At 38.8% G+C, this 22446-nt stretch overlaps 1 long non-coding RNA gene and 1 pseudogene across 1 annotated transcript in view; one reads left to right on the top strand and one right to left on the bottom strand.

Annotated features, from left to right (window-relative positions):
- Nucleotides 1-22446, top strand: part of LOC137498364 (uncharacterized) — a 911326-nt gene that overhangs the window by 10629 nt on the left and 878251 nt on the right. The window lies entirely within an intron of this gene.
- On the bottom strand, nucleotides 16719-16819 carry LOC136859337 (U6 spliceosomal RNA; annotated as a pseudogene).

The raw sequence follows: 22446 nt of genomic DNA on the forward strand, positions 1-22446 counted from the left end.
ATAATATTGCAGACTTGCTCTTGCATGCATCTCCAATAATATTTTAATATAACATTAATTTCTCAGGTAACCGGGCAAGTTGGCCGTGCGGTTAGAGGCCCGCTGCTCTGAGCTTGTATCCGGGAGATAGTGGGTTCGAATCCCACTGTCGGCAGCCCTGAATATGCTTTTCCGTGGTTTCCCACTTTCACACCAGACAAATGCTGGGGCTGTACCTTAATTAAGGCCACGGCCGCTTCCTTCCCACTCCTAGGCCTTTCCTATCCCATCATCGCCATAAGACCTGTCTGTGTCGGTGCGACGTAAAGCCACTAGCAAAAAAAAAAAAATTCCCAGCTATTAATCACCTGTTATATTCTGTAGAGCGATTTTAAAATCTCTTCTTTTCCTGCAGTGACACTTATCACGAAATAATCCAGGCAACAGAGAGAAGTAGACCTAACACATCAAACTATTGGCTATAACAGTGTGTGGAACAATTTTTTAGATTAAGATGGGATGATTGCCTTAGAATATCATATTACAAAATGTTGAGGAGTGTTGTGTAGGAAATTGGATTAGGTACAGAGCTATTGCACAGTGTAGTTAGGAATGTCACACGCATCCTACCTTCTATGTAGAGGAATCTAAGCCCAACACAATCGGTTGATGTATAAGTGTGGTGAAATGCTCAGAGCCCATATCAGTAAATTTACAGGCAAAAATGAACTCTTTCCAGAAGTTAATACCGGCGCACCGACTTTAAACACAGGACATTATTATTTTATAACTACACAGTTCAAAATTTAGAGGAACATGTTTTGTAACGTCTGGTATGTGAACGTTAATGTGGTAGATGGGGTTCCAATGGTCGTAAAGCATACTTTGAGACCTTAGCTACTCAGGGTATGTCAAATCGAAGTTATACTCCATCTGCAGGCGTAGTCATGCATTAAATTGTCAAGTGACCCCTCAATGCAAGGTGAGTAGCGGTGCGTCCGTGTGTCGTTGTGAGGTACACAGACTACTGCAGTCATTTGAACTCGTTGTACGTCAACCAGCATATCCCATGAGACATCTTAACAAGGTTCAAGCCGCAAGGGCCGTCACTTTGATCCCGGAAGAATGGACTTTTCATCGTGTTGCTGTGGATCCCAATGCCTCTCCGTCAGTTATTCACAGCTTATGGAATCGCTACAGTGAGACAGACCAGTTCACAAGGAGGGTTGGACAAGGTCTTGGACGCATGGCAAGTCCACAGGATGACCTATATCTGACCATTTGTGCATTGCGGTGTCGTTCAGCAACTGTCAGAGAACTGCAACAAGACCTCAGGAGGGTCACTGGAGTTACGGTGTCTGACCGGACAGTTAAGAGAAGTGTCCTTACGACCCAGACGTCCTGTTGGAGTGCCCCGTTTAACGCAGCAACATCGCGCAGCTCGCCGTCTGTTTGCCCGTACCCACGTCAACTGGCAACTTCGCCAATGGAGACCTGTGTTGTTCACAGACGAGTACAGATTTCCCCTGACACAGCGTGATGGACGTCAACGTGTATGGGGACGCCGTGCCGTGGTGAGTAGTACATGCCAAATGTTGTCCAGAAAGGCGACCGATTCGGTCAAGGTTCTGTGATGGTGTGGAGTGACATCAGTATTGATGGCCGTACGGATCTTGTCGTCGCCCGTGGTAATCTTACCGCTGTGGAGTACATCGAGCAGATACCGCTACATCATGTGTTGGTTGCTGCATACGGTGTTAGCCCTGAAGTCGTACTCACGCACGACAATGCCAGTGCTCATGTAGCGCGCATCACCAGGGATGGAATGGCCAGCAGTGAGTCCCGACCTTAATCCCATCGAGCATGTGTGGGATAGGCTTGACGGAAGTGCTCATGGGCGTCCTGTTCCATCACAGACTCTCTAAGTCCTCGAAGAGGTTCTCATTAAAGAATGGGACCTGATACCACAACGTGACCTCCGTCGACTTATACGGAGCATGCCACGTAGCTGCCAAGCTGTGATAAATGCTCGAGGAGGACATATACCATACTGAAGCTCTTCAACTCTGATAAAATTCCACCCTGGAAGACTGTTATCACTTTGTTTTCGTCCCTATTTCAACATTTCCATTTGTGTTCTAAAAATGAATGCGAATCCATCGACGTTCTTTTGTTCTTCAACGGTAAAGGATAAAGGTTTAATTGGTAATATACCTGGATGTGAGGTATTGTTTTGTGGAGCATGGCATACGTTGAAAACCATGTTCCCCTATTTTTTTTTGAACTGTGTAGTTTACTTAGCCACAGATAAGAATCTAATCACTCAGCATTGGTTTCTCAGTCCTACAATTTAGCACTTTTGTTTGTTCATGGGCAGAGCTTAAAGAGATTGGATGGAACTGCAAACTATTTTCTCCCAAATACACCTTGATAGGTAATGTACAATTGTGAATCCCGAACGTTGGAAGAAGGCAGTCCCCACCTTCTCTATTTATTTATTTATTTAATTAATTTAATTCTGTTTCCTACTTCTGCAGCGTAAAAAGCAGTTCACTACCTACGGCGTTTATTGATCATCGCTAAATAGAGAGCCTAAGTTTCGAGATTAGTGTCACTTATTCATTTCCGTTGTATTCAGCTCCCTCAGAGAAACTATAAAAAATGTGAACAGGATTTCCCTAGCACGTACCTGAACTGACCAGGGGCGCATGGTCCATATTCCGTGTATTTTTCAAGATAAGAAGGAACTTAGATCACTATTGCATTCAAATCAAATTGCTGCTGCCCACATTACATGATTTTATTTTATGATAACATTCTTGCTCCGGCATTGAAGTACATCTACCTAAATTCCTCATTTTTCCTAATAGAAGCTTTAACCGGCGGGGCTGCATCACGAAGGGCATCCAGCCGTAAGACTGGGCCATAACAAAATGTATTGCTGACCAGGAGTACGTGTGAAAAGACCATGAATAAAGGGCAATTAATTACAAAATTAGGTTTATGTGAACGCTTAATTGGCTATAAGATGTATGTTAACTAGGCCTACTAGGCGAGAAAGGAAATAAAACATGTTTCAAATAAATTGCTGAACGTCATGTGGATGGAACACATGCGAAATAGGGAGGAGGTTAAAAGTAACTGACAAGTGCTCACAGCCGGAAGGTTGCAACCTTAATTACACTCGCTGGTCATTAACATGTGCACAAATACTTCACCTGCGTTAATTACAGTTCGTTTGAGGAGTTTTTCGAGGCTCGCTCACAAGTTTCAATGAAGGAGAGCTCGCTGCTACTGAAGGAAGAAAAAAAAAAGCATCTCGGGTAATTACAGAGATCGGCAGTGAACAACAAAGGCGTGCTCTAACGAGGAACATGACACTCGTCATGTCTGTTTGGGCAGCGCACAGTGAATTCAAGTGTCACTCATTACCAAGCATGGAAGTGAAAACGAGATCCGGATGCCTCCATGAAACACTTTTGAATTTCAGATACGAGTGAAAAGCTTTATTTCATTCTTTCTTTCTCAGATTTGATTGAAACGTTAAAAAAATACCACTTAAATTTCATGACTCCATTAAATGTCTTTATGCTGGTAACAGTTCTCAGGCTGTGGTATATTTAGGCATTTCAGAGCATTGTCCACCCAAGGTTTCATTCGTAGAATGAATGAAGCACATGGCGTGCCTTGTTGTTTGTTTGTTTCTTTGTTTGACTGAAATTCCTGACCTATGTGCAGGAGGAAAGAAGCTGAAGATGGCCGTGTGTATCTGTGTTAGAGAGAGTGATATTGGTCTACCACTCACATAAAAATTACATTACATCTAATACAGTCACCGCATATGAAATTCTACAAAAATGCATTACTTAATAGATCATCATGAGCATTACATTTATGCGAGGAAAGGAGGCGTGAAAAATACTGTATATCGGCGTGAGTTATCGTGAAACTAAAAGAACACAGTTCCTTATAGCACAATAATTCCCCTTCTGTCTATGACTTTTTTTTTTACATGAAATGAGCATCGATGGACACAAGCCTCAGAAGCGAAATTACGACCTGTAGGCCTACGTCACACAAGTAGGAATCTAATAACTCAATCGCCTTAACCCCTGGTGGATTCTTGCGGCCGACTGGCGATCGTCGTGGGGTAGTTTACCTAATTTTGCTTTTCCCACATCAGATTTACTGCATCGTGGATATGCAACTATTGCCGGAGGCTCTGAACTAAGGATAATCTTTCCTGGCTACGTCCACGTTTTCCTTCCACCTTGCAATCAGGCTGTGCTTGCCACTTCGGAAGATGTTAAAAATATAGGTAGCTTTCCTGTGTTCAGTGAGGGTTAGGATTCCTCATACTTTCCCGACATCACAGAGTATCTGTATAATGATCAACATTCTAGGATAGATCAACATTCCGAATGCCTGTTATCGGTTCATTCAGGAAGGCTCTAACGCTCAGCCTTCATCATCATAAAGGAGCGCCAAAGACACATCGTTGCGCCTAGAAAAACCACTATGTGGTACATATCAGCTTTGAACTCTGACCAGAAAGGTTCTGTCATCTAAGGTTCAGTATTACATGAACTTTATCAACGAATTTTCGTTCTAAGTGATACATGTACTGCGGTCAGTATTTATCCGACAACATTGTCACATAGCAGTATTTCGAGGCGTAGTGACGACAAATTGTTTAAATCTGCCGAGTTTTAGAAGCCATTCACTGAAGTTAGGATCTGCAGCCCTTATATTACTTTTTAGTTTAAAACTATTAATTAGAATATTTAAACCCCAAATGGACAACAGTTACACTGTGACCGTGGGGAATTACTGGCAGGCATTGTCGGATGTCACTGCCAAGCAAGATCACTTTCATACGGAAGAGTGATTTGTTGTTCATTATATTTTGGTAGCTAATCTGTGCTGCAAGATGTGACCATGATTGCCTCGTTTAATATGAATAACTTAGACTGTCGTATTTCCTCTGCATCTTCTGACGTCCTTCTTATGTTAGACACAGAGGTCCGTGAACTTAGAATTATCACTGTCATTTTCCCATGACAACTTAACGACGATATATTGTAAAAGATTTATTTAGTTCTCTTTTTCATTGAAGTGGGAGTTTACATTTCTCAAACGTAGCAATTTTATGCCCAAGAAACGAGCAAGTTAAAGTCATCAACCAACAGATCCTGTACATTTTGATAAGTGACCAAATAACCAACACACTAGCACTCACTGTGTAGAATTCGAATTATCTGGAAAAGTTTGTAAGGCTTGTTTGTACAACGGAACAAGATTGACTGTACTGAATCTATACAAAAAATATCATTAATGAACTTCTGACGGGCTCAGTCAGCAGAAATTGAGTTGTTCCAAGAATAGATTTAGCACATGCTAATACTGATATTGGTGTTCAATTTTCTTCGGGCTATCACTGGGTTTTAGAGTTTTCATAACCCTGGAACTTTGTTGAAAATGCGTCCTTTAGCACGTTATAACAACACTGTAATCCATGTGCCTATGTATCTTGCATTTCGGCACAATTCCAACCGCCTACATCGAGATTCGATCCTGTAGCCCCTGAACAAAAAAGTCAAGTGTCTAGCTCATATAGCTACGCAATAAGCCATTCTGTTCATAAAACGACACATACTTTTATTATTCGTAATGGGTAATGAAAGCAAATTAGATTATTGAAAATAATTGCCAAAAATAACTTGATTGTAGGTTGTAACAAGGCCTTTGCTGATCAGAGAATAGGCCACACAAACTGGTCTCTTCCTCATTCATACAGTGTGCAGTGACCGGCCATCCCACAGGGCTATTTGGAAAGTGAAGCAGTACTTGGCTTCAGTTTATGACTTCTTGCCGTGCATATCAATAGACATCACAAGAGCTTGCTCTTCTGGTGCCCATTGGGTTACTGTCTAACAAGACCCCTTACCATATGCGAACTCTAATGGAGCAACTCTCGGCATGGCATTAACCTTCACTACCGTACGATCAGCTGGTACAGAAGTATTGTCCCGGAACACCTTCGTTTCAACTTACCGTTAATGTTCTCGTGAACAATGTAGGTCCAATTTAGAATTTGGTATAATGATAATAATAATAATAATAATAATGGCGTGTTTAGTGTAATGGCTTAGTTGTTAGTTTCCAACCCGAACGAATGAGGTTCGAATCCCGGTCACTCATGAGCTGGAATTTTCAGCTGAAAAATCATGTAACATTTGGTTGCGCATCTGACCTTAAACCCCTGGACAGAACCCCTGTCCCATTCGGTCCAGAAAATATCTGAGACAATCTACAGAATATTTTAAAATAATAATAATAGACTGAGATGATGAGGCCGTTATTAATTGATCCTTCCGTCCAGTAAATGTGGAATTAATGGGTATCACATAACCAACATTAAATTTCTCAAAATCTATGGTGTACAAGTACGTTAATTCTTCTATATTCCTCTCAACGATTATTTTCAAATCTACAGCAAAATTAATTTAACGCATAAATAATTTTCACTACCACATTTTACTCGAAATAAGTTGAAAGTTAATTTCCAGAAGATTAATTTGCAAAAAAAATGTAGTTTACTATGTAGGCCTATTCTCTAATTTGCTACAGATGCTTTTCCAAATTATGTGGAAAAGTATTACAGTATAATTTTAATGACATGCGATAATCAATAAACTGGCTGAATCATTTTCTGCTATGAACTCAACAATTCCATTTCTGGTTACTATGCTCTTTGTTGAATAATAGACGAGACCGAATTTGCTGTGAATTTCCGGTGTAACTGGTGAAATAGGAGTATTACATTAGCTTTTGCATTTTTTAAAAGTGTTTTTCATTTAGAGTACTTCAAATAATTTTGAATGTCCATGCCAGATTGTAGCTTAACTACTGCAAATAGGTAGGCCTATTTTAGTTCAGGAAAGTCAAATTATGGTGTAAAGATTAGCAGGCCTATATAGACCTATATTAGCCTTTCTGCGCCGGTTTTGGAACGGTTTAACTCAATTTAAAGAGAGTAATGATGATGATGATGTTTGTTGTTTTAAGGGGCCTAATATCGAAGGTTATCGGCCCTATGAAGAGAATAAATGTGGGCTCGAATATCGCTCACCGTAATTCTATAGTATTCTGTTGGTTTCCTAAATCAATTGCAGTTAAATAACAGAATGGTAACTAACACGCACAAACCCTTTTAGACATGTGCTGTTCTCCTTTCTCTGAAAGAATGAGAAAACTTTACTTTTTCAGGAAAACGAAAACAACATTTAGAATAAAGGAAATGTTAAAGAAATATATCACCAGCTGTTTCTTAGTTAGTGTGTGGTGGACAACATCGCCAGTTAGTTTCTTCACAAGAGTAGGAAGTGACAGTCATTTTTAGTTGGCCACTTAAGAGTTAGGTCGGTATGATCAATGAACATTTTCCTCCGTTATCATCTTCATACAAACACAGCTTGTCTATACACAAAAACAAAAACAAAAGAAGAAGACTGCAAAAAACATCAACAAATTAATTCCAGGCTAAAAACTCTAATCTTGAATACTTTTTTATAGAACAGTAGCCTATTAGTGCACTGTGCATTGCAATCAAAAAGGAAGCATTGATCCTGCACAAACCATTTTAGAACGGAGTACTTTGAAGAAGTCTGTGCCTACAAAAACGAAACTCGATGGCGTTGTAAAGAAATACCAAGATATTTGCTATTCTCCTTTCTCTGAAAGAATGATAAAACTTTAATTTTTTCAGGAAAACGAAAACAAAATTTAGAATACAGGAAATGTTAAAAAAATATATCACCAGCCGTTTTTAATTAGTGTGTGGTGGACAACATCGCCAGTTAGTTTCTTCACAGGAGTAGGAAGTGAGAGTATTTTTTAGTTGGCCACTTAAGAGTTAATTCGGTATGATCAATGAATATTTTCCAGCGTTATCATCTTCATACAAACACATTGTCTATACACAAAAATAAAAACAAGAAGAAGGAGAAGAAGAAGAAGAATGCGAAAAATTGACTGGCTAAAGAGCATTATTGGATTGATGTTGAAAGGAGCATCCAGTAATCTCAAATAAATCTGCCCTTTAGTTCAATGTGGACAAATGTCACTCACTGTAACACTAATTAATATTAACTGTAGGCCTAGGGAGGAAGGTACACGATTATTATTATTATTATTATTATTATTATTATTATTATTATTATTTTTATTATTATTATTATTATTATTATTATTATTATTATTATTATTATTATTATTATTATTATTATTATTATTATTACATTTACACATTTCTTGTACCACCAAGAAGACAAGCTTGTAGATTCAAGTGATGATCTTATGCACAAGAACAGTGAAATTATTGCCTTGTAAAAGTACAAACATGTTACCGGAATACACGTCATTTGTGCTATCTCTGCAACTGTAATTAGCCAAGTAAGATACATGAACTGCACTGTTCAATTATACATTTCCTCGTGACACGAACACACAGTTGCACAAAGGTTCTTACACCGCATAAGGGAAATAAACTAACATCTAATTTACAACCGTTGAATGTAGGATATTATTTCACGTGCCAGTTGATTAGTTCGCCGAGAAATAACTGTCTTTGAGCAGTATGTGCGCTCAAACAGGTATGCATTAGACCACAATAAGCCATAATGTAGTAGCCTACAGAGGGAATAATGCAATTTACCGTACAAGGTGTTAAAGTTTTTAGCAATTGAGACTAGGACATAAGTGGATAAGTTATTATCTGTGTTAGTAATAACAGCTAATAAGTTAATTTTAGCTTCTGCCTTAGATTCTGGCTTTTTTCCCAGACGACCGAAGTTCAGATCGTTGTTAATTCCGTAGTGAAATTTCCATCTGAAAATTCACTTGACGTCTGAATTTTTAAGAAATGAAATATATGACTATTATTATTATTATTATTATTATTATTATTATTATTATTATTATTATTATTATTATTATTATTATTATTATTATCTACTGGTTAAGATAAGATTCCATATTATTAAACATAAACCAAAACATGAAAATTATGGATCATATTGGTAAAACCAGAACAGGTGAAGCAAACTTGTAGATTTATATGACTGTCGTATCGTAATCACAGCCGCGGGACGTCCAGATTTGCGAAGAATTCGAACCCCAGGGACATGACTTTTCATTTCACATATCTCACGTTGATTGGCTGGGATTCTAACCGCGTTCCCCTTGAAGATGAATTTCCGTGATTTCCCGTTTTCACGCCAAGCAAATGCTGGGGCTAGAGCCTACGTAAAATAAGGCCACGGTCGCTTCCTTTCCAATGCATACTATCGTCGCCATAAGACCTGTCTGTGTCGGTTGACGTAAAACTTACGGTAGCAAGTTATAGAACAGAAATGTAGTGAAAGTAGGTTTTATTCCGTGATTTAGAGTATATTATCGTCGTTGTTCCTGCGAAAATCGCTTTGTGATAATATTGTGAGAGGAATGCAGACCCGCAGTACATACATTATCTATCAAGAGCGAGAATTCTTTGAAAGTACTCGTACAATACTGAGCCGTAGATGTCAGAACCTTACCGGCCAAAGTTCTAAGCCGAAATATTTCATAGGTCTATAGCAGTTTTCTCAGGCTCAACGACGATGTGTAAGTTATGGGACGTGTTATTATGTTTAGCCTATAGGACCTATCAGTACATTGTGTCCATTCCTCAATGGGAACATGTATGTATGTTCAGTCCGTCAGCGATGCCGCTGGTGGGATCCTCAACAGCTCTGCCATCAGCTGTCATAGATTGCCTAGGCATCACTGAAGAGGCGTACTAGGGAAATGAGGAGTGAGGTAGTTTCCCGTTGCTTTCCTCACCGAGCCAGAGTTGCTATTACATATCCGTCTGCCAATCCCACTGGAATGCATACACCAACCGATCCTATGAGCAACATTTTCACACCATTCAAAGCAGGGACTGGCTGCATAAGGATTGGCATTACTAGCATCGCTCATACCTCAGTCACTTTCATATTGTCAAAGCCAAGGATAAGACAGAGACAGATCTATGAAAGTAACAAAATTGCTTTAGCCTATACCAGAGGACATAGTGCACTGTAAATACTAGGTCCTGACAGCAAAAGGCGGAATGGGAACATACATTCTCAATTTTGGACAGATCCATGGGAAAAAATCACTAGGAAAACAGGTTACGTAAGTTAATTTTATTTCGTACGCTATTGCTACCGTGATGCAACACTTGAAAGGCAGACTCTCCGACGAGGGTTGGCGGAATCTGCCGTATATAGCCTAATCAACTGCGTTTTATTGTGTTGGAGGATAGCGTTTTATGTGGCGTCTGATTTGCGGTGATGTTGGGGACGGCACAAACAAAAGGTTCCCGGGCTAAGGGAATTAACCATTTAAGATTAAAATCCCCTACCTGGCTGAGAATCGAACCCGAGGAGCACTGAACAGAATGCCACTGCGCTGACCATTCAGCCAAGGAGCCTGAGGGCTATGTGATATAAAAACCTCGTGTTTCCTTAATTGAAATTAAATCTAAACCCTGTTCTGTTTGTAGCATTTTATTGGACGTTCTATATTAAAGACCGATCACGTAGAGTTTACGTCAGGAAGAACATCCGAACGTACAATATCGACGGCTTACTTCTAAAACCTCGTACCTGCCAGTGCTCTTCCTATCCATTATTTTCCTTAAAACTGGTCACGCCTCCCAACCACATATAGGTATGCAGCCCATCAGAACAATTTTCGTTGTGTTCATTTTCCTATGTTATTGTGTAAAGGAAAATGAACCTTAGAATAATTATACTGTAGGAGTGCGTAAATACCTCTTGCAAACAACACCCCTACAATACGGTATGGTAAGGTCCATTTTTCTTTACACACCTGCACAGGAAAATTAAACCCAACGAAAATTGTTCTGATGGACTGCATATCAACATGTAGCTGGAGGCGCGAACAGCCTTAAGGAATATAATGGGTAGGAAGAGGATTGAGACATACGAGGTTTTAGAAGTAACCTAAGCCATCGATATAGGTAAATACACATGTGCGACACATTTTACACTCGCAGCCCCGCCATGCTGTGAAAAAAGAAGAAGACATCAAAAACCGATTACCTCCCGGTTAGATTCCTAAACAGAGCTTACAGGCATCCTACTAAAATTTAAGTTCATGTATATTAGTACGGCGTATGTGAACCATTTCAATGTAGGCATACAAGTCCTAATAAATATAATAAATATAATAAATATATATATATAGACTACATAAATGTAATAATAAATATAAATATAATCGAGCTGAGAACCGGTGGTCTGGTTGGGCCAAGGCTCATCAGAGCTGTAGTGCCATGTGTTTACAATAATAATAATAATAATAATAATAATAATAATAATAATAATAATAATAATAATAATAATAATAATAATAATAATAATAATAATAATAATAATAATAATAATAATAATAATAATAATAATAATAATAATAATAATGTATGTGTTGGCTCCTTACCGTTGTGATATGATATAAACCTCACCCACTGCATGAAAATTAGCCCAGAAGAAAGGAGAAGTGAAAACGGCACCTATCCTCAGGATTGCTAGTTTTTACTCTTCATAGGCATATTATTATTATTATTATTATTATTATTATTATTATTATTATTATTATTATTATTATTATTATTATTAATTTGATGTTGCGTATTTTTTATTTGCGCATGATGGAAGGATTATGTCTAATAAATGAGATATTTTTGCCTAATTGTAAATTGTGCTGCAGATGAGCAAGGAAATGAACTTGAAAAGTATTAGTGAGGTAAAACGTCATCTAATAGTATAAAATAAAGTAGCAGGGAATGTGTGCACGTGTCAGTAAATGAAACTGTAATCACCATATGCAAGAACACCTTATTTAAACGTGTTTAGAAGAATTTCCAATAAACATTTTAGTGGTTAGTTTCAGTGGGGGAGAATTCACGGTATTTATAGAGACCTGTAGTACAAATGAATGGAAACATTAGAAGGATGTAATTTTATTCTGTAATGCGAGTTTTTGTGACTCTCCCTTAAGTGTACGTAAGTATTATTGGCTCCAAATGGCCGAGTACGGTCGCCATGCCAGTGCGCACGATTAGAGGCCATTTTAGTTGGAATGAGCGAGTGCTGTTCTACTTACCCCGAGCCCGTTCGGTCGCAGCGTCCTCTACATGGCGGCAGCCGGCACCTCCGCAGCCCACTGACTGAACTGTTCGCTTCTCGGGCCAGGCGCACTGCCGAGCGTGTTCTTTTACGGCCCTATAAAAGTAACCCAATAGCATCGTTAACAGATATATAAAATAGCCCATAAAACTACCCCATAACCTCCCTTCACTTAAAACACTTTAAATACCCTTCACAAACTCTTACAAGAATTACAACTACAATAACAACTTCTTATAACGACAAGTAATCGGCAGTAAAGATCACACTACACAATACATTACCACAAATTTATCACACAATAAAATGACGCTGTAAATGCCTGGTTTTATGATTACACACCCATCTGTCTACACATCCGGTGCTTGCTATTTTATTATCATTGCATAAAGTAACACTCAGCTGTCATTTTAAGTGAGTAGCCTACCCCGTTCAGTGTTGCCACTTCAGTTTCTTTCGCGTTAAATCAAGCTTCTGGTAGGCTATTGAAAACCTGCTTGGGCTTACACGAAATTTTTACGAAAAAAATCTAGCACTCTTCATTCTTCCTTCAGGCTGGGAACAAAACAAGCGACATTCTATAATGACTGAAATATATGTATAATTATTGATTTAAGTAATAAGACGAGTCAATAAGACGTGTCATTATTTTAATAGGCCTATTTCATCGTGTTCAGAGGAATTATAATGGTATTTCAAATTTGAAATAGTCTGTAGGCTATAGACTACTGTTTCTTAGGAAGAATTTGTATCTCTTCTTTTTTTTTTCTTATGCAATAAGGCGATCAGAATTCCTTTTGGAGAGCATTTTGGGCCACAATTCTTACAATTTATGAACTTCTACAGTACTTTATAGTTAACGACGTTCTATTTCCTTCACCTTATAATTTATTCTGGATACCACTGATAGGCTTAGGTCTATTTAATAATAATAATAATAAAAATAAACGCTAACCTCAAATAATGCAAACAGTTAGTTGTTTTCCTTCTCTTTCCAAGGAGCAGGTTCGATCCTGGCTGAGGACGGTGACATTTAAAAATGTTTTAATGCGAGAACTCAAGTGTTTTTGGCTTCTGACAGATTAATGAGTTGCTGTAGAAAACATTTCTATACGCATTTCTCTTTTAAAAACTATAGGAATTTAAGGGATCTTAAATAGGCCTAATGAATGTTTGTTGCAACGTTTGAAATAGTTGTGAACGTAGTGATTAAAGTGTTTACTAGAACATTTTATTACTAAATGAAACACCGTCTCTAACTTCAGGGTCAGTTCTTTTAGGATTCTCTTTAACCTCACAAATTCTTAATCGTCCGTATATTCATCATCATCATCATCATCATTATTATTATTATTATTATTATTATTATTATTATTATTATTATTATTATTACAAAGAATATTATATGATCTTGTCTTTCTGTTTAAAGCTTAGAGCATAATTGGTTTTTAAAAGGCAAACTGTAACAACCTTAAACAATTTTGGATTTAGGCTATAGAACTGAGAGAGAAAATCTAAGAGGGATAGCTGCCCTGAAAAAAGGGGGTACCTTACGGTAACAGTATCGAAGTAACAGTAATGTTCATACATTATTTATAGGATAAAGTGAGCTTATAAATTTTTAATTATGAAATTCTCCTATTGCACAACAATGTCCGTCGAGAATACTTCATTTTTCTTTGCATATACTGTAGGCTATAAATTATGATCAACTATTGACAGCAAACTACGTAAAACATCTGAACAAATATGTTTTAAAAACGAAACAGGAATACTAAAACAAAGGAACAAATGAACTGAAATTTTTGTGACAGGTACGCAGGCTTCGAAAAGCAACTCAATTACCTCCCAGCAACTGACGGGTATGTGATATATTTCTTCAGCGTACTTAATACAGGGTTCGCAGTGTCACTTCTTTTCAGAATCAACTTCTTTGGCCTGTGAACAGTTACCCTCAAACCTTACTGTTGGATCAATAACAAACCCAGTGTTTCTCTTCCCGTCAATTGCGACTGCACGCTTACAAGATACATTGAAAAGAAATGGCGTATGGCTTTTAGTCCGGGGAGTGTCCGAGGACAAGTTCGGCTCGCCAGGTGCAGGTCTTTTGATATGACGCCCGTAGGCGATCTGCTCGTCGTGATGAGAATGAAATGATGATGAAGACGACACATACACTCAGCCCCCGTGCCAGCGAAATTAACCAATGATAATTAAAATTCTCGACCCTGCTGGGAATCGAAACCGGGACCCCTGTGACCACAGGCCAGCACGCTAACCATTTAACCATGGAGCCGGACACTAGATACATTGATAAAGATATAGTGCACTTGTTCATAGATATCAAATCTCCCAGATTTTTTTACAAGTTCTATAGTAATACTCCTGACCCTGTGTTGCCTGTTATTTCTCAGTAGTTCCCCATTTGGGCAGAAACCCAGAGAATGAGGGAGGGTTTCTTTCTCTCTACAGAGACGTCAACGGTGTTCTTGGCTTCCGCCGCCTATCACGTTACAGTTCGTTCTGACAGCATTAGCTCACTGGGAAGCTGAAATTCCTTTCTTGGTTGCAATCCACATGTTTAATGTTACCCATTCCGAAAAATGCAGAACCCTCTATTCCAGGGTGTGGTAGGTTTTTCCATATTTCGAACTACCGATTTATCACTGTCTTCTGAGGCGTCTGTTCCTTAGGTTTTCATCAGCAGCATAACCCAAGCTTCTTAGGCTATTCTTTAATTCTTGCTAAAAATTTCTTGTTTGTAGGGCCTACCAGAAATGTGTCTACAGTGGAGTCCCGCCTTTTATAGATATTAATGTGTTCATTGGGCAACGGAAAGTGATTTCTGTGATTTTGAGTTAAATTCATGATCTATGAAATAAGAAAATGATAGCCCTTTAATTAGCGTTAAATTGCTTGAATGCAGTACTCTGTAATATTGTACAGCTTATAGGCCTACTTTGTGATCCGTTACGTATTCGGAACATACTCATGCATCCCTTGTATTGAATTTTAATGAGGAACGAATTATGTTACTTCCTTCTTACAAAATGTTAACGAGTGTGGAGCACCAGTGTAAATGGATTTAATGGCCATTTCTCAAAGTTAGAACACACAAATACTATTTTCACAGTATTTATTATGTCTTCCTTGATTAAACATGTTATTACATAACATCTAAGCTGAATTCTTATAAACTCCTTGTTTTAGGCCTGTGAGTAGTTGATTGGAGACAACTCATTTCTAATCTCGGTATAACTGTTCAGAAATAATTTTAAAAAGAAGGAATACTCCCAAATAAACTTGCAATTTCTTCATGACCGAGACTTAGGATATCTCGGTCAAGACTTAGTGTGACTGAAATATGATAACTCGGGCTCACATGTCATATCATAATTATGATATCATATATCACATATCACAGATATCACATATCATATTTTTATTCTGATATCTTTTGACAAACTCAAATTTACATTGAGTTAAAACATATTTCTATCTCTTGAGAAAACGATAACATGGTTCTTACCGGCTATAGTCTAGACTATATATGCCTATTTTACTATAATTTAAGAATGTCGTATTTTACAAAAGATTTAAAAGCCTATTTTTGGTCGTATTATTTTTATTTTTAACAGCATATATTCAGTTTCCGATAGATAGAGGTTGCCTAGTAAACAAAGCATTCCGAACATGGAGTTATAGTATGTCTTTTAATCATATGGTAAATGAGACTCCTATGTCAGCCATAATAGTTATACGAATAATACCTCACACTAGTAGTAGAACCCGTAACAGCCACGAAGGCCACCGTGTTCGTAGCCTACGTTGAATTTCCAGCCTAAACAGCTTACAGAACTGTACAAATATGGATGTGCCTCTAGCTCCAATCATAAGACTCACTACTTATCTAGTTAACTTAAATTTTGCTTAATAGTATGGAATTAATAGCTTCGTTGTCATCGTGTTTCTCTTTATGAACACCGGGTGGTTGAGTTCGGAGGCCTCAGTTCTAACTCTAGGGTCAGTATAAAACCATGAATCGAGCGAGTTGCAGGATCTATAGAGCACAAGTCGATATACTTCCTCGTATACATTATATTGACGCTCCGTTATGGCATCAGCAATCAAGGTCCGAATACTGTGATGGTGGACATTTCTGAGGACTTGCCCATGTTTGCAGGCACCTAAGACGTGTGCAAGTGTTTCTATCTCACTGTAGCATTCAGCCTTCTCCAAGTATTATTAACTTGTTTGTCCTGATGATGCCAACTGATTTTCTTTGTGTTTGGTTATTTGAGATAAAAAATATTTATGGTTAAATGATGTTTGAGCCACCAGCAAGTTGTCAAAATAGTCAGGACAAAGTAATGTTAAGAACATGGCCAGTTCGCTGCTGGTCAGCCTAGCCTATACTCCACCCCTCCCAAACATTCCCTGTTAAGAGGTTCCAACCCTGCAGTTGCCAGGTAGTAACTCCGAGCTTTCAGTGACTCTGTTAACATGATTATGGAAGCATTTGTTGTACAGAGTCCTGGCGCAGGGGCAATGCTAATCTACTCTGTATCGTTCGAATTTTAGTGTATACTATTTACCGCCAAAGCGAGTATGAGAGTCCTTTAGTCTTTTCTACAGTGAAGTGTGAATTCAGTTGATAACATTTTCCTGTTTTCACTGGAAAAATTAATTCAAATTTTTGTATAGAGCGAACAGTCTGCAGCGGCTAATATTTATTTTAGTCTCTTCTGACAAATGTTTCGAACTTTTCTCATTTCTTTTGAGTCATATTTCCAAGTTTTTAATGTCAAGGTTTAGTATATTTTAGGATGTAAGTGCATGGATATTTCCCGAGCTTTTAAGTGATATAAATCCGAGTTCAAATGATAACCGCAGTAAATACCTTATCTGTACTGGTGCTGTTATTTGTACCTCATTGGGCCTATTAGGAAGGTGAGGCCTAAAGTCGTTGAAATATTATCCTCGCGGAAATTTGACAGAATATGAAGTGTGAAATCAAAGAAAGCCGTATACAGGGTCTTTATTTATGCTTGGCAAGGACTTTCACGCTCGACCTTGGCCGCCAATGACGGTTCAGTTGCCGGCTACCGCGCGTGCGTATGTACGGCAGAATACCGTGCTCAAAATCATTATAATGCATTTTACTCACCACGTTTACAGTTTATGCTCAAAATAATTATGCATTATTATGCATTATCACGCATCATCATGCATTTTACTCACCATATTTACAGTTTATGCTGAAAATGTTCCCCATGCAATGCCAAACATAATCGGCATCTCCTAATGAAGTGTTCGGTTACTCTACCAAGTTCTTCAGTACTGATGGATGCAATTGCAGCTCTTATATTGTCTTGAAGTTTAGTGTGTGAGTGTTGTTCCCATAAACTACACTTTTTAACATTCCCACGAAAAAAAATCACATGCCGTTAAATCTGGGCTACGAGCGGGCCACAGATTTTTACTTATGATCCTCGTACCAAATACGCTTCAGAAAGGAGATAACGACCTTTACGTCTATTTTTATTGTTTACTGAACCTGTACGTTTGAATCTGTTGGCCATTTGTTTTATTGTCCGATTGATAGGAATGGGTCTCCCTGGAAATTTCCCTCGAAACTTTTGTCTTGTTCTAGCGCACGATTTTCTGCACTTAATGTAAGTATTGTGCAGATGTACACGTTCACGTAACGAATATTTCACATACATTACAGCACTATACACAATCCATACACTATAGATATACAATATACACACCCTGCTATCTCGGAGCTCAGCTCTGCAGGAAGTGCTGGAAACCGCGCGCGCCAGCGGCCGGTAGCGGCCTGTCATCGGCGGCCAAGGTCGAGCGAGAAAGTCCTTGTCAAGCATAAATAAATACCCTGTATAAGATCGTCGAGATCTCTTCTCAGTTATAATGTGCAAGGCTGAGAAAACCATTTTTAAACCGTCACACCAATCGTAAATTCATGTCAGAGCCTGGAATCCAACTCAAATATATGAGGCCTTATTTTACGGTATAACGGTTGTATACGACAACCAAGTAAGTGTGCTGTCTTATTCAGTGCCAGGTACATTCAGACCACCGGTTGCGTAGACCAAATCGCTGTTCAGACAAAAGATTATATCGATGGCTTACAACTAAAACCTCGTATGTCCCATTGCGCTTCTTACCCATTCGTCGCTGGAAAGGTAAAAGGTTGTATTCCGCAAAGCTCTTCCTATCAATATTCTCCTTAAGACTGGTCACGCCTCCCAGCCACGTATGGATATGCAGTCCATCAGAACAAATTTTGTTGTGTTCATTTTCCTATGCCCATGTGTAAAGGAAAATGAACCTTACAGTACCGTACCGTAGGAATGTACGTTTGCATTACGTATTTACGCACTCCTAGTGTACAATGCATGTAATGTTCATTTTCGTTTAATCGTCGACATAGGAAAACGAACACAACAGACATTATTCTGATGGACTGCGTATCCATATGTGGCTAGGAGGCGTGCCCAGTCTTAAGGAGAATAATTGATAGGAAGAGCTTTGTGGAATGCAACCTTTTACCTTTCCAGCGACGCATTATATTCCTTAAGAATGGTCACGCCTCCCAGCCACACGTTTTTATGCAGTCCATCAGAATAATTGTCGTTGTGTTCATTTTACTGTGCTATTGTGTAAAGGAAAACTATATCTTACCATACCGTATTGTATGGATGTTGCTTGCAGGAGAATTTCCGCACTCCTACGGTAAAATATATTTATGGTTCATTTTCCTTACATGAAAGCATAGGAAAATGAACACAACGAAAATTGTTCTGATGGGCGGCATATCCACATGTGGAGGCGTGACAAGTCTTGAGGAAAGTAATGGATAGGAAGAGCATTGTGAGATATAACTTTTTGTCCGAACAGCAACGAAATGATTTGATGCTCGCCTCGTGACCCCGACGACGCAAGGATGGAAAAGGACTAGTTATGGCAAGGTAGCAGCCGTTGCCTTAAATATGTCCAGCCCCAGCATTTACCTGGTGTGAGAATGGGAAACCAAGGAACACCATCTTCAGGCCATTTCTGTTTACAAAACACGATAGTCGAGGCTAGTCACAGACTCAGTCATATAGATACAAGAAGAACGTACAGCCTGTATCGATAAATAATAACAACTCGGGATATAATTCAAAAGCAGGAAGACAGATGTCATCAGCTGTAGCATTGTAGAAGCGATCATACTTGTACCAAGCAGAAATCTCCGAAACATACCAGTATCGTTTTTGCAATTTCCTGGTTAACGACTGGTGCCTCAAACGTTAAACAGGACCACACGCTGACTCGACTGTCGGCCAATAGAAGATGGCTCTCGACCAACAGCAAGCTTCCCTTGTAGCCTAAATGAGAGACTCCACAATGGAGAAACTGCGAGAAATATACGTTCATTGGGAACGTACCGGTATGTACGTGTTTTTTTGATGTTGTTTTGTTTGAATTTTCATGTCCATGCAGTCTCGTAGTTGTGCCGCTCATTTCAGGTGCAGCCACATACTAATCCCCACTATCAATCTAAAATATGGGATACCGAGCTCGATAGCTGCAGTCGCTTAAGTGCGGCCAGTATCCAGTATTCGGGATATAGTGGGTTCGACTGTCGGCAACCCTGAAGATGGTTTTACGTGGTTTCCCATTTTCACACCAGGCAAATGCTGGAACTGAACGCTAATGAAGCCCACGGATGCTTCCATTTCACTCCTAGCTCTTTCCTCTCCTATCGTCGCCATAAGACCCATCTGTGTCGGTGCGACGTAAAGCAACTTGTAAAACAAAAATATATGGGATAGGACTAGGGATCGAATCCAAACCTCCCAGGAAGACACCTTATAATACTAATCGTTACACTGGATAGGTGGATATCAACTAGTCACTTTTTTTATTCAGTTTCTCTCACTGTCCTATAAGCATCTGTCCAACAGATTAGTTGTTCACACACACAAAAAAATAATTTAATCATAATACGTCGTTGCCGGGACAAAACCTCCTATGTGATCATATTTTTTGGAGATATACTGAGAGAATGACTTGACAATATGCACACAATATTGCACCTTAGATGACAGAACCTTAAGCTAAAATTATTTCACACAGGCCTAGGAGGTTTTGTCCCGGCAGCGACGAATAGCTACGGCGTCATCTATAGAGCAGAGCTCTAAATTATAGGTTTGCTCCGTCAACTACGAGTGTAACTGGTATATTTTCTGACATGAGGGTTTTAAAAATTTGTTTTAATGCTATTTGTTCGGGGCGTCGACCTATAGAGATTTTTTGCCCCCACTTGCATGTAATTGGAATTGCGGAAGTGTAGAGTGTTGAATGTGAGGAAAGGAACGTTAAGGACGACACAAAACACCCAGTTTCCAGGCTAGGGATATTAATCATTTACAATTAAAACCCCTGACCCGGCTGGGAATCGAACCCGGGGCCGCTGGGTGACAGGCGGACACGTCCCCCCCTACATCGCGGGCAGGACTGACATGAGTTTACTCTTGTTCATTTCTGGTAACTAAGCTATGTAACCGGATAAAATTATCTAACCTATATTTCAACCATTCTGGGTAAGCGACTCACACGAGTCTTGCATATCTACCTAATGCAGTTTATAAACTTAAAGTAGCTTTAATCGCATTCACTTTGGGCCGAGTACTTAGGCGTTTCAGTTTGTCACTGAAAGTCTTCGATACCTATTGTTTCTTATACGCCTTTTCTCAGTACTTAGACTATAGACACATAGGCCTACACCGTTAAGGACACCAAAAATAGTTAGGTTCGGACGGAATTTAAACACAAGTAGGCCTAAATCATTGGTGCTAAAATTTTTAAGAATAATAATAGGTAGACTCTATCACATATCTGTTCTATATGAGTATGAAATCATGCTTTCTCTGATCGGCGTTACATCTTGAATCTTTGGTTCTTGATGGCTCAGTGTGAGCCAGTTCATACGTAAGTAATAAGAAATAATGCTATTCGCTTTACGTCCTACTAACTACCTTTACGGTTTTCAGAAACGCCGAGGTGCCGGAATTTAGTCTCGCAGGAGTTATTTTAGGTGCCAGTAATTCTACCCACAAAATGCTGACGTATTTGAGCATCTTCAAATACCACCGGACATAATTAAATTCTCATATCTTGTACTGTACTACAAAATAACAGGCCTAGTCCATTAGTGTATTCCCGGTAGACAGTATAATCACGTACGAAGCACCGTAATTCAAGAAAATTGGCAATTAAATTAAAATAAAGCACTAAAGATTGCGAAGTTAGAACCACGTCAATATTTAGGTATATTTATTCAATTTTCGGAAATATATTTCTATTTCTAAGGCACTTTATAAAGGGAATTAAATAAATCGGGAGTGGGGAGAGAGAGAGAGAGAGAGTGTCTTCATGAATCATTGAGTGTAGGCTATGATAAGTGAAATAAATAGGCCTAGTATATATAGTAATTAACATGAGTCCGTGTTGCATCCTAATGTTTTGTCTGAATTTTCCTTCTCGTCTCGGCCAAGGAACGATATCGGTGTATTGGGCTTTTCTATATTCCTGCCATGCATAATATCTATACACTTTATTTTATGCATGGTGAATCTTCAGCTTGCAGGCTAGTTGGGACAATAAAAGTTCCATATTCAACTATCATGCCCGGTTCTGTAGATGAGTGGTCAGCTATCTTTAAATTATAGGTTTGGTCCGTCAACTACGAGTGTAATTGGTATATTTTCTGACATGAGGGTTTTTTAATTTTGTTGTAATGCTATTTGTTTGGGGCGTCGACCTATAGAGATCTCTTGCCCCTACTTGCATGTAATCTCAAATTTTGCTCTTCGGGGCCTCTGATTCGATTCCTTGTCAGATCAAATTATTTTTTTGCTGTCCCTACATTTTTCCGCACATAAGCTACACCACATACAACGCTGTCTACCAACGCAATCACACGAATTTTCCTACACACTGCATACGACACCCACCCTCGCGAGAGCGTCTGTCAGGCTAGAAAAATCCCCTCAAATTATTATTATTATTATTATTATTATTATTATTATTATTATTCTAAAAGTATTTTCTTTCGAATCGGCCACCTACAAACCACGTCATTTCAACTGTTTTCGTGCATGGGCTTTAATTTTTGCAAGGTACTCCCACATTCTTTTTCGGTAAGCTTCCTTTCTCT

The sequence above is a fragment of the Anabrus simplex genome, chromosome 1 (genome assembly GCF_040414725.1).
Source record: "Anabrus simplex isolate iqAnaSimp1 chromosome 1, ASM4041472v1, whole genome shotgun sequence".
NCBI lineage: Eukaryota > Metazoa > Arthropoda > Insecta > Orthoptera > Tettigoniidae > Anabrus > Anabrus simplex.